Source organism: Gordionus sp. m RMFG-2023, unplaced genomic scaffold, assembly GCF_954871325.1.
Source record: "Gordionus sp. m RMFG-2023 unplaced genomic scaffold, tfGorSpeb1-WG-v2 contig_317, whole genome shotgun sequence".
Classification (NCBI taxonomy): Eukaryota; Metazoa; Nematomorpha; class Gordioida; order Chordodea; family Parachordodidae; genus Gordionus; species Gordionus sp. m RMFG-2023.
In genome coordinates this window covers 1-13,020 of record NW_027051045.1, presented here as the reverse complement: position 1 = coordinate 13,020, position 13,020 = coordinate 1, and the positions used below count along the sequence as shown (strand labels likewise).

Genomic DNA, 13,020 nt, shown 5'->3' with positions numbered 1-13,020 from the left:
ATTATAATAACAATAAATAATTTATTATTTAGAAATAAGTTGTTAAAATTTGGAAAATAAAATACATATAATATATGTTATTTTAAATTAAAAGTGCGAATTTTAGAAAAACTAATTTGAATAACATAATAAATCACAAGAGAATAAATTGTGATAATTTAAAAGATTATAAATTTATAGTATATAAGACATAGTCGTAGCCAGGGGGGTGGGCAAAGGAAAATCCCCCCCTCCCTTCAGAAATTTATCACTTTTTGTGAATATCATTTTAAGCTAATAAAAAATATCCCCTAGTCCCCCCTCCACTCCTTCACCCCCAAAAATGTATGCATATATCTTGAACATTTATTTGAAAGAAAGAATTTAAAAGTTGATATTTGTTTATAAAACTATTCATCATAATTTATACACTTTTGGAAAAAAGCATTTATATATAAAAAAAGACCAAAAATGTTTTTTAAGAAATGGAAAATAAGCCAAAGATAAGTTTTAATACAAAAGGGAAATGTATTATAATTATTAATAATAGATCCATAAAATTACTAAATAATATAATATATCAAATATAATTTTTTATAAAGTGAGTAATTTTAATTTATTTATCTTAATAAAAGTAAAATATAATAATAAAACTATTGATATAATTAAATCATAAATTAAATTAAAAAAATTAAAGCACAATACAAACAGTGGAATATTATATGTCGTAGATTTACAGTATATCTAATTTTATCAATTATCATATGACAATCAAGTAATTTTTACCAATATAGCGAATTATATATTTTACAAAAAACTATAAAATATTGATAAGGACATCAGAAAATATCTTCGAAAGACATTGTGGAATGAACAATATAAAGATTAATTTTTAATATCATTTTTTATTTAAAATAAAAAGATGGCGTTAAATAAATAAATGCAAATTGTTGCTATATTTATTATCAAGAGCATTGATTAGTAAAATTTGTTAAAATATTAACTGTAATATATTCTCTAACTGTCAAATATGTCGCAAAAGTGGAATTTTACCTAGTATTTTGTAACTAATTCTATATAATAGAGGAATATCAACTATATGTCTACTTACTTTTATAAATAAATTTCTTATACTTGTTTTTGGAATAAATTATTACCATGCCTTTATATTAATGTATATACATATTAATTTATTATATTTTATATAAACTAATACAAATATATTTCATATTTGTTCCAGGATTATTTTTTTTTATTAAAATTAACCTCCTATCTTGTAAAAATATTTTATAACTATATATAGACCATATAGACTAAGGTAACCCGGCCGAAGGCCGGGCAAAAGCGGACTGAAGACTAGCCTAAAATGGGGTCAGGGGGCATAGCCCCAATTAATTTTTAATTCTCCCCCCTTAGGAAAATCCTGACTACGCCTATGATATAAGATATTAAGAATTCCTGAAAATGAAAAGATTTGTTTTGACTTTTAAAGAAAACGGTGTATGTATGATCAATTGCGGGAGAAACTTGGTAAAAATTTTAATTTTTCGGGGAATTATGACAATCTAGTTTGTGAAAAATGGTTTAATTACCCCCCGTCCCACCCTTAAATGGAACCAAGGTATACCCGTCGCTTGGAGTTATACATGTGTAAATCGTATCGCCAGATCTTTTTCTGTCAATTTCATCATGAAAGCTGAAAATATAAAAACAAATAAATATAGCCACCTTAATATTCCTTTGTTTGGTCTAGTCTCAGACACCTATGGATCATTTGGACCCTAAGCCGATAAATAATTAACAATAGAACAAAGGTTACTTTTGATCACAGGTGATCCAAAAGAAGGCTTCTACTTAAGACAAAAAATATAAATCGAAATTTGTCGATTCAACTATATAATTATACCAACAAAAATACGAACCGAATAGAATAATGGAATTATTCGTATTCGTTTAAATCGAATAATTCATATTCGTTTAAATCGAATAATTCATTATTCGTATTCGTTTAAACCAAATCATTCATTATTCGTTTAAACCAAACAATTCATTATTCGTATTCGTTTAAACCATTCATTATTCGTATTCGTACGAATAATAAAATGATTATTTGATTCGATTCAATTCAAAAATTTTATCTAACCATAAATTAAAAAAGATAGAATATTAAATTTATTTTGTAAAATCTAACTATGGATAAAAGATAAAAAATTTCATTAGTAAGATAATGTAGAAGCATATATATATAGTATCATGTAGAAGACAAATATACCAACAACAAATTTTTAAACAAAAAGTTTTTGCAAAAAGTAAAATTTATGATTTCTCCATCATCAAACGAAGGAGAAATATCTGGTTCGCCCGTCATTCTTGACGAAATGGCTACTAGTTTATTATAATTGTATATGTGTTATAAATTGCATATAAAAATAAATACTTTCTTCGTCCATCATATAACAATTTTCGGAAATAAATTTTGTATTAAGAAGTTATTCGAATAAAAACAGCCGTTAACAACAATTTAGAGATATAAAATATTTCTTCATTATTCCACTAGGAAATTTTATTAAATAGGAATAATTGAGAATAATTCCTACTAATAATCTATATTATAATTTTCCGATGTCCTCACTACGTCATCGTGACGTCATGTCATCGCTACGTCATGTCATCATTACGTAATTTTTTTTATTTTTTTTATTTGTTGATTTTATTTATTTATTTTTACAAACAGATGAATGGAATTTCGAGAATTGATGGTGTACACATACCTAACATGGATTGAGAGATTTGAAAAATCGTCTTTGAATTGATAAAAACAATATTCCCTCAGCTTTGTAAATATGAATGAAACTTTTTATTTCACTTAATCCTTTCTTTATTTTTTAGATTACTTTATCAATTTTCATCTCATATTATCAATTACACATTAATGAAATCTCTACAAGATACTCAACTTGTATATTTGTTTTGAACATACTCACAACTTTTGTCAGTACTTACATTACAATTTTTTATACTCATATTTTTCTTTCATAACCAATAATTAAGAAGATAACCAAGTATATACAAATATTTAAATATTCTTATCCTAACCTATTTGTAATCTCCAATCCTTATAAATAACTCTTTCTTTATTTTTTTTCCCCTCCCTTAATGAATTTATTTATCACTAAATTTAATTATCTCATTATTTTCTTTCTATCTCTATTATCTATTAACCACTATTTCTCAAAAACTTATCAATTCCTTTAATTTAATTTTTATTATTTTTACAATATAATAATTTATACCTTCCCAGTGGCGTAGCTAGAAATTTTCCTTAGAGGGGGTCCATACATATAAAATCAGGGTGCATCAATAATATGTTATTATAATTTAGTATATTATTCTCAATGACTTTACAATAATACTATCCAGAATAATTACAATAGTAATATAATATCCTTCCACAAACATCAAAACCAGAAAAATATATCGATATAAAATCACTTTTAAGTCTTTTGAACGTATAATCTAAAAAAAAATTTTGCTCTGGGAGGGGTCCAAACCCGAAAACCACCCCCGTAGCTACGCCACTGTACCTTCCTTTCCCCCCCTTTTTTAATCTTATTTTTTAATTACCTTACAATTAATTAACCTTAATCTTAATAGTTATTTTTTAACTTTTAGAATATCATAATAGGCTTGATAAGTCCCCCAAAAATTTTTTTTGATGATAGTCCAACCTTATCAATTCCTTTAATTTAATTTTTATTATTTTTATAATATAATAATTTATACCTACTTTACCCCCCCCCCCTTTTTTTAATCTTATTTTTTAATTACCTTACAATAAATTAACCTTAATCTTAATAACATTACATTCATCATGTTATTTTTTATTTAGTTTTTACGATTATTGATATTTTTATTTATAAAATTTAATTTAAATATGATTTAATAATAAGATAGGTTTCATGGATATAATTCGAAACCTCCCATTTCGTAATTACGAAAACCCCCAGTTAAAATCTCACAATTTTTTCGAATATTTTCTAATATATTTTTAAAAACTTCATAATAATGATTTCATAATTTAAAATGTTTAAAAGAATATACTTTGGTGTGGAGGTATTTCCTTTAAATTACCCACCAACACCTCATAGTATGGGAAACTGCTTATAGGTAAACTAGTAAGATTTATATCACTTTCTTTAATAATTTTAAACCTCTAATACTTAGAAGGGATTTGAATTTAAAAAGTATTTCAGATTTAGCCTTATTTATATAGAGTAAGGTCTTTTAAAGAATTCAGCTCTATATATTATATTGATGCTAAAATATTTTTTAGATGGTCCGCTGATAGTGACATAATCTAAATATATATTTATGATTAAATTAAAAAGAGTTTTTAAAGAATTAATAAATATGTATTCCTAAACTAAAAATGAGAGAACCAAAAGAGTCACCTTGTATACTTTACCTGGAATAAATTATATGTATCCCAAATTTGAGAGGTTCTACATTTATATGTCTGTTAAATTTTACATTTATCAATCTTTGATAAAAAAACTTATTTAGATAGATAAAAAGTATTTTAAAAAATAGCCTCAAGGCTATGGCGTCTGATGGAGTATTTTCGATATGAGAGCTTAAAGAGGCTATTTCGCAATCCTCGTTAGTGTCAAAGCCCATATGATAAATCTGGAAAATTTTTGAAAGGTTTGATCCGCTCATAATTATCTTTGCTATTAGTCTCCTAAAATATGAACCTACTGCAATTAGCCAATCAGTATCAGGCTTCGATAGTGCAATTAATCTTACACCGAAATAGAAATTGATGAACTTGCCTAGATAAATCTTTGTTGATATGAATTTACACTAATGGTTAAACAAATATATAATATGTCATGCCAGGAATTTTATAAATATCTCAATAACGACGGTACACATTTAGTTCTATTATTTAAATCTCAAATAAAATATAATTAGGTTTAGCAATCCCGCCATAAAATTTATTATCAATTTTTAACTGTAAAGATGACCACATCTGCAGAATAATTTTGTGAATCTTTGTTAAGATTCTTCTGATTGCAACTGCACATTTACAGTGTAGTAGATTTCCTACATGTGAAATAATACCTAAATATACCCCTGCGCCCTGCCATTCATTATTGGAAAAAATTTTCAAAATGTTAGGACAGCTTTTATAATTTTTATTTAAGAGATATTTTTTTAAAGGTTTATAAAATTTTAAAATTCTATCGATGGCGGCTATTAGGAACATATCGCAACCAACATTGTGCTGACTCAATTCTGTAAATACACTCTGTTTTTACCAAATTCACCGAGGCATTATCAGATCAGAAATCTAACATGCAATTTATTGATAATCAATCTGCTAGCTATGTCTTTGGATTTTTCACTATTTGAGGGAAAAAATGCAATAGTTTTATTGAAACGACCTTAATTTTGTTGAAATAGCGGAGGATCAAGAGAAATATTTTAATATTTCCTTATTAGATGCATCTGTTAGAATTGCATATGTATGCCCATCTTTCAAAACGTCAAGAATTGACCTCCTGGATTTAGGTCCTAAAACATTGATGATAGCCTTGCTTATTTTTGTTCTACAACTATAGTTTTCATTTATTATGGGTAAAAGATTCTACCAACATTGTGATGATAAGTATCTCTGTGAATGTTGTACTACAAGATAAGTGATTACAATTGCCGCACCTGTAATTGCATCTGTATTATTCAATGACATTAATACTATAGACTGCCTATTAATATATTTGAAGTGGCAAAAATTGAAGTGGCTGGTGGCCATTTTGTGTTTGTATCTTTTACGAAAGAACCATATGATAATTTCATAAATTTCAGATATATTTTTATTATGTTTATATTTATAATGTATATATATATTCTAATTAAACACCAATTTATTATTTACCTTATATATTATAGTATATATGAATCAAATAAAGGTCACTCTGCTGAATATGAAGAAAAGAAAGTTAGATGTGATATCTGTTTGCATTCCCTAATTTAATTCCGCAAACGACAATAATTATACATTAATAAAAATTAAGAATTATGGTGGATTGATAATACCATCCCAAAGCGTGTCAAATTTATGCAAAATAACAGAGAGCTCATTCAGGGCCTTTGAAAAAGTAGATGAAATAAGCAAAAGACATGCTGTTAAAAAAATAGAATGTCTAATATTGTCAAAAATATTAGGCACAAATATCCTTAGTGACCTGCAAGATCATATGTTTGATCAAGAGGCAGGGTTAAGTCATTATCAAATTATAATAAGACTTATAATAAAAAGGTATATATAATATTTACTTGATTTTAATAAAAATTTATTTTCAGATACCTGCACATAAGAATGCATCATTTTGGTAATAAAGTAAATCAAAAATTACAATTAAATATCAGGCAAAAACTAAACAAGGTTGTACTTTTTCAAGGGCAATAAACCAAGTAATATAAAAATATGTTATTTAACTTAAATATTTATAGGTGAAGAACAAATTATCTGAAAATTTCTAATGACTTTATTAGTTATAATAAATTAATTTTATTAGACATAAATATAACATATATATATTATTTGTATTTATTATTGATTTATAAGATTAATATTTTCTTTTCGCGATATTAATTATAATAATACAATTATTTTATTTGATGTAAATATAACATAATATATATTATTTGTATTTTTCATGATATATATTTACATTATTGATTTTTATACTTTAATGAATTAAATTTAAATAAAGAAATATATTTAGAAATGGATAGTTTATATTTATAAAGGAATAACATAATTATAAGCAAAAATAAAACATAAAAGACATAAATTATAAAAATACAAAAGAAATCTAGAATTGATTTCTATAAAAAAAATATTCATGTATATTTGAATTAATCTGGCTTCTAAGAAATCTGCATGTTATAATTTATTATTCATTATTTTGTTACTTTTAGAAGATGCTTTGGAAAATTAAAAATTTATATTTGAATTAATCTGGCTTCTAAGAAACCTGCATGTTATAATTTATTATTCATTATTTTGTTACTTTTAGAAGATGCTTTGGAAAATTAAAAATTGATGGTATTGCTCCCACTCTTAATTGAACATGATTTGTAACAGATGAAATAAATGAATCTGGTGTAAAATGCTTTGAACATAATTTACTATATTTTGTTACATTGAAGTTCTCTCTCTTCACAGCATGGGTCCACTTTTGTAATAATATTTTATCTTTCATAGGAAATCTGCCATAAATAATTTTTACAATAGAACAATTAATTTGAGATATACTTATGAAAGGAAATTTTGCTTCCTCAGCAATATACTACCATTTTAAATCTTTTAGTAATTAAAAAATATTAAATTGAATTCTTATAAAAGATATTTATTATTAAATAATAAATTGCAAATGTTAATAAAGAGCAGAAATATTTCAAGTAAAATATTCAGTAGTGAACTTTATTTGATTCATATATACTATAATATATAAGGTAAATAATAAATTGGTGTTTAATTAGAATATATATATTATAAATATAAACATAATAAAAATATACCTGAAATTTATGAAATTATCATATGCTTCTTTCGTAAAAGATACAAACACAAAATGGCCACCAGTCACTTCAATTTTTGCCACTTCAAATTTGATTTTAGCATTACGATCGGCAGTCTATAGTATTAATGTCATTGGTATTATTTCTTATTTTTGGAGTCCTTCTCCTTTTTATGCATTTAAACGTGATACGTGATAAATAAGTGCCTATCCCTATAATGTTATATACACAAGAAGTCAGCATTGGGCGGGTTTTTGGACCAAAAGCCCGCCAAGCCCACCCATAGTTTTAAAAAATATATACCCGCCCACCCCGCCCATTTGTCTAAATTCCTTACCAGCCAGCCCGTCCGCCCATTAGTCTAAAAGTTTTTACCCACCCGCCCATTATTTATAAAAAAATTTTAACCCAAGCCCGCTTATAAAATTTAATTATGGTCATTCTTTTATTTTTTTAAGCATCTAATAAAAATATTTCAGCATTACACCTCTACAAAAAGTTTATAATTTAGGAAATTAATATAAGTATAAAAATAATCAATGTAAATTATGGAAAATTTATTTGATCAAATTGAATATTTATGAAAAAAAAAATAAATATAAAATAAATATTATATGTAATTATAATGCAAAAATAATAATGAATCGACATTTTATGGATTCTAACACGTTCTTCTTTGTTTTAAAAATCTTCCAGCAATGCTAATCCCGCGTTCGGAAGAAGCACTAGAAAAGTTTTATTATATTCCCATAAAAGGAAATTTTTAATAGACAAAAATGTTTATTTACTCTAAGAAAAAAGTTTTGTTGTTGTGTTTATTACATAATATAGTTAAGTAAATGTTCTTCACTTAAAAAAACGATTGGTACAATAAAAAAAGAAATATTGTTATAGATCATTTAAACAATTATTTTTTTTAGTTTGTTTTTGAACAAAAATTTTAAATTTCCTTAACCTGCCCGCCCATTGTTTAAATTTCTTAACCTGCCCGCCCAGCCCGCCCATAGTTTAAATTTTTTAACTCGCCTATCTACCTGCTCATTCTTAAAAATTTTTTTACTCGCCCATACGCCCGCTCACTTAGATGGCCGTGCGTGGGAGGGCGGGCCGAAACCCCGCTCAATGCAGACCTCATATACACACACGGTAGATTTCCAATCGGTCGTTTTGCGGGACATTCGCATAAAATATATTTTTAATTGTAAAATTAAATTTTTTTTTTATAAAATTTTATCTTGTTTACATTCTTTTAATTTAAAAAAGATCGTTGGTGTTTTTATAAATTTATTTTAATAAATCAAGATGTTATTTTATTTTGAAAAATAGTTACCGACTTTGTATTTATATAAACTAATTATAAAATATAATAGGCGGATAATTGAGTCAATTCAAAATCCCTGCCGAAAACCAAAGCCCGCGAAAAAAAATTTTTTAGCAATTTTTTTTCTACCGCAATTTTCATATTTCTCCCGCATAATCCAAATTTCTCCGGCAATTTGAAAATTTCGACCTGGCAACCATGACCCACCCGGGGTTCAGACCATAAAAAAAGTTTTATGAATATTTGGATTTGACATGTCTGCTATATAATTATAATAACAATAAATAATTTATTATTTAGAAATAAGTTGTTAAAATTTGGAAAATAAAATACATATAATATATGTTATTTTAAATTAAAAGTGCGAATTTTAGAAAAACTAATTTGAATAACATAATAAATCACAAGAGAATAAATTGTGATAATTTAAAAGATTATAAATTTATAGTATATAAGACATAGTCGTAGCCAGGGGGGTGGGCAAAGGAAAATCCCCCCCTCCCTTCAGAAATTTATCACTTTTTGTGAATATCATTTTAAGCTAATAAAAAATATCCCCTAGTCCCCCCTCCACTCCTTCACCCCCAAAAATGTATGCATATATCTTGAACATTTATTTGAAAGAAAGAATTTAAAAGTTGATATTTGTTTATAAAACTATTCATCATAATTTATACACTTTTGGAAAAAAGCATTTATATATAAAAAAAGACCAAAAATGTTTTTTAAGAAATGGAAAATAAGCCAAAGATAAGTTTTAATACAAAAGGGAAATGTATTATAATTATTAATAATAGATCCATAAAATTACTAAATAATATAATATATCAAATATAATTTTTTATAAAGTGAGTAATTTTAATTTATTTATCTTAATAAAAGTAAAATATAATAATAAAACTATTGATATAATTAAATCATAAATTAAATTAAAAAAATTAAAGCACAATACAAACAGTGGAATATTATATGTCGTAGATTTACAGTATATCTAATTTTATCAATTATCATATGACAATCAAGTAATTTTTACCAATATAGCGAATTATATATTTTACAAAAAACTATAAAATATTGATAAGGACATCAGAAAATATCTTCGAAAGACATTGTGGAATGAACAATATAAAGATTAATTTTTAATATCATTTTTTATTTAAAATAAAAAGATGGCGTTAAATAAATAAATGCAAATTGTTGCTATATTTATTATCAAGAGCATTGATTAGTAAAATTTGTTAAAATATTAACTGTAATATATTCTCTAACTGTCAAATATGTCGCAAAAGTGGAATTTTACCTAGTATTTTGTAACTAATTCTATATAATAGAGGAATATCAACTATATGTCTACTTACTTTTATAAATAAATTTCTTATACTTGTTTTTGGAATAAATTATTACCATGCCTTTATATTAATGTATATACATATTAATTTATTATATTTTATATAAACTAATACAAATATATTTCATATTTGTTCCAGGATTATTTTTTTTTATTAAAATTAACCTCCTATCTTGTAAAAATATTTTATAACTATATATAGACCATATAGACTAAGGTAACCCGGCCGAAGGCCGGGCAAAAGCGGACTGAAGACTAGCCTAAAATGGGGTCAGGGGGCATAGCCCCAATTAATTTTTAATTCTCCCCCCTTAGGAAAATCCTGACTACGCCTATGATATAAGATATTAAGAATTCCTGAAAATGAAAAGATTTGTTTTGACTTTTAAAGAAAACGGTGTATGTATGATCAATTGCGGGAGAAACTTGGTAAAAATTTTAATTTTTCGGGGAATTATGACAATCTAGTTTGTGAAAAATGGTTTAATTACCCCCCGTCCCACCCTTAAATGGAACCAAGGTATACCCGTCGCTTGGAGTTATACATGTGTAAATCGTATCGCCAGATCTTTTTCTGTCAATTTCATCATGAAAGCTGAAAATATAAAAACAAATAAATATAGCCACCTTAATATTCCTTTGTTTGGTCTAGTCTCAGACACCTATGGATCATTTGGACCCTAAGCCGATAAATAATTAACAATAGAACAAAGGTTACTTTTGATCACAGGTGATCCAAAAGAAGGCTTCTACTTAAGACAAAAAATATAAATCGAAATTTGTCGATTCAACTATATAATTATACCAACAAAAATACGAACCGAATAGAATAATGGAATTATTCGTATTCGTTTAAATCGAATAATTCATATTCGTTTAAATCGAATAATTCATTATTCGTATTCGTTTAAACCAAATCATTCATTATTCGTTTAAACCAAACAATTCATTATTCGTATTCGTTTAAACCATTCATTATTCGTATTCGTACGAATAATAAAATGATTATTTGATTCGATTCAATTCAAAAATTTTATCTAACCATAAATTAAAAAAGATAGAATATTAAATTTATTTTGTAAAATCTAACTATGGATAAAAGATAAAAAATTTTATTAGTAAGATAATGTAGAAGCATATATATATAGTATCATGTAGAAGACAAATATACCAACAACAAATTTTTAAACAAAAAGTTTTTGCAAAAAGTAAAATTTATGATTTCTCCATCATCAAACGAAGGAGAAATATCTGGTTCGCCCGTCATTCTTGACGAAATGGCTACTAGTTTATTATAATTGTATATGTGTTATAAATTGCATATAAAAATAAATACTTTCTTCGTCCATCATATAACAATTTTCGGAAATAAATTTTGTATTAAGAAGTTATTCGAATAAAAACAGCCGTTAACAACAATTTAGAGATATAAAATATTTCTTCATTATTCCACTAGGAAATTTTATTAAATAGGAATAATTGAGAATAATTCCTACTAATAATCTATATTATAATTTTCCGATGTCCTCACTACGTCATCGTGACGTCATGTCATCGCTACGTCATGTCATCATTACGTAATTTTTTTTATTTTTTTTATTTGTTGATTTTATTTATTTATTTTTACAAACAGATGAATGGAATTTCGAGAATTGATGGTGTACACATACCTAACATGGATTGAGAGATTTGAAAAATCGTCTTTGAATTGATAAAAACAATATTCCCTCAGCTTTGTAAATATGAATGAAACTTTTTATTTCACTTAATCCTTTCTTTATTTTTTAGATTACTTTATCAATTTTCATCTCATATTATCAATTACACATTAATGAAATCTCTACAAGATACTCAACTTGTATATTTGTTTTGAACATACTCACAACTTTTGTCAGTACTTACATTACAATTTTTTATACTCATATTTTTCTTTCATAACCAATAATTAAGAAGATAACCAAGTATATACAAATATTTAAATATTCTTATCCTAACCTATTTGTAATCTCCAATCCTTATAAATAACTCTTTCTTTATTTTTTTTCCCCTCCCTTAATGAATTTATTTATCACTAAATTTAATTATCTCATTATTTTCTTTCTATCTCTATTATCTATTAACCACTATTTCTCAAAAACTTATCAATTCCTTTAATTTAATTTTTATTATTTTTACAATATAATAATTTATACCTTCCCAGTGGCGTAGCTAGAAATTTTCCTTAGAGGGGGTCCATACATATAAAATCAGGGTGCATCAATAATATGTTATTATAATTTAGTATATTATTCTCAATGACTTTACAATAATACTATCCAGAATAATTACAATAGTAATATAATATCCTTCCACAAACATCAAAACCAGAAAAATATATCGATATAAAATCACTTTTAAGTCTTTTGAACGTATAATCTAAAAAAAAATTTTGCTCTGGGAGGGGTCCAAACCCGAAAACCACCCCCGTAGCTACGCCACTGTACCTTCCTTTCCCCCCCTTTTTTAATCTTATTTTTTAATTACCTTACAATTAATTAACCTTAATCTTAATAGTTATTTTTTAACTTTTAGAATATCATAATAGGCTTGATAAGTCCCCCAAAAATTTTTTTTGATGATAGTCCAACCTTATCAATTCCTTTAATTTAATTTTTATTATTTTTATAATATAATAATTTATACCTACTTTACCCCCCCCCCTTTTTTTTAATCTTATTTTTTAATTACCTTACAATAAATTAACCTTAATCTTAATAACATTACATTCATCATGTTATTTTTT

General features: G+C 25.5%; 2 long non-coding RNA genes across 2 annotated transcripts; one reads left to right on the top strand and one right to left on the bottom strand.

Annotated features, from left to right (window-relative positions):
- The first annotated feature begins 5,912 nt into the window (after positions 1–5,912).
- On the top strand, positions 5,913–6,631 carry LOC135930698 (uncharacterized). Its single transcript, XR_010572858.1, has 3 exons — positions 5,913–6,301; positions 6,346–6,456; positions 6,496–6,631. It is a non-coding gene; the product is annotated as an uncharacterized LOC135930698 (long non-coding RNA).
- A 280-nt stretch (positions 6,632–6,911) lies between these two features.
- LOC135930702 (uncharacterized) lies at positions 6,912–7,663 on the bottom strand. Its single transcript, XR_010572862.1, has 3 exons — positions 7,570–7,663; positions 7,059–7,257; positions 6,912–7,013 (listed from the first exon to the last, which is right to left on the bottom strand). It is a non-coding gene; the product is annotated as an uncharacterized LOC135930702 (long non-coding RNA).
- Positions 7,664–13,020: the final 5,357 nt, after the last annotated feature.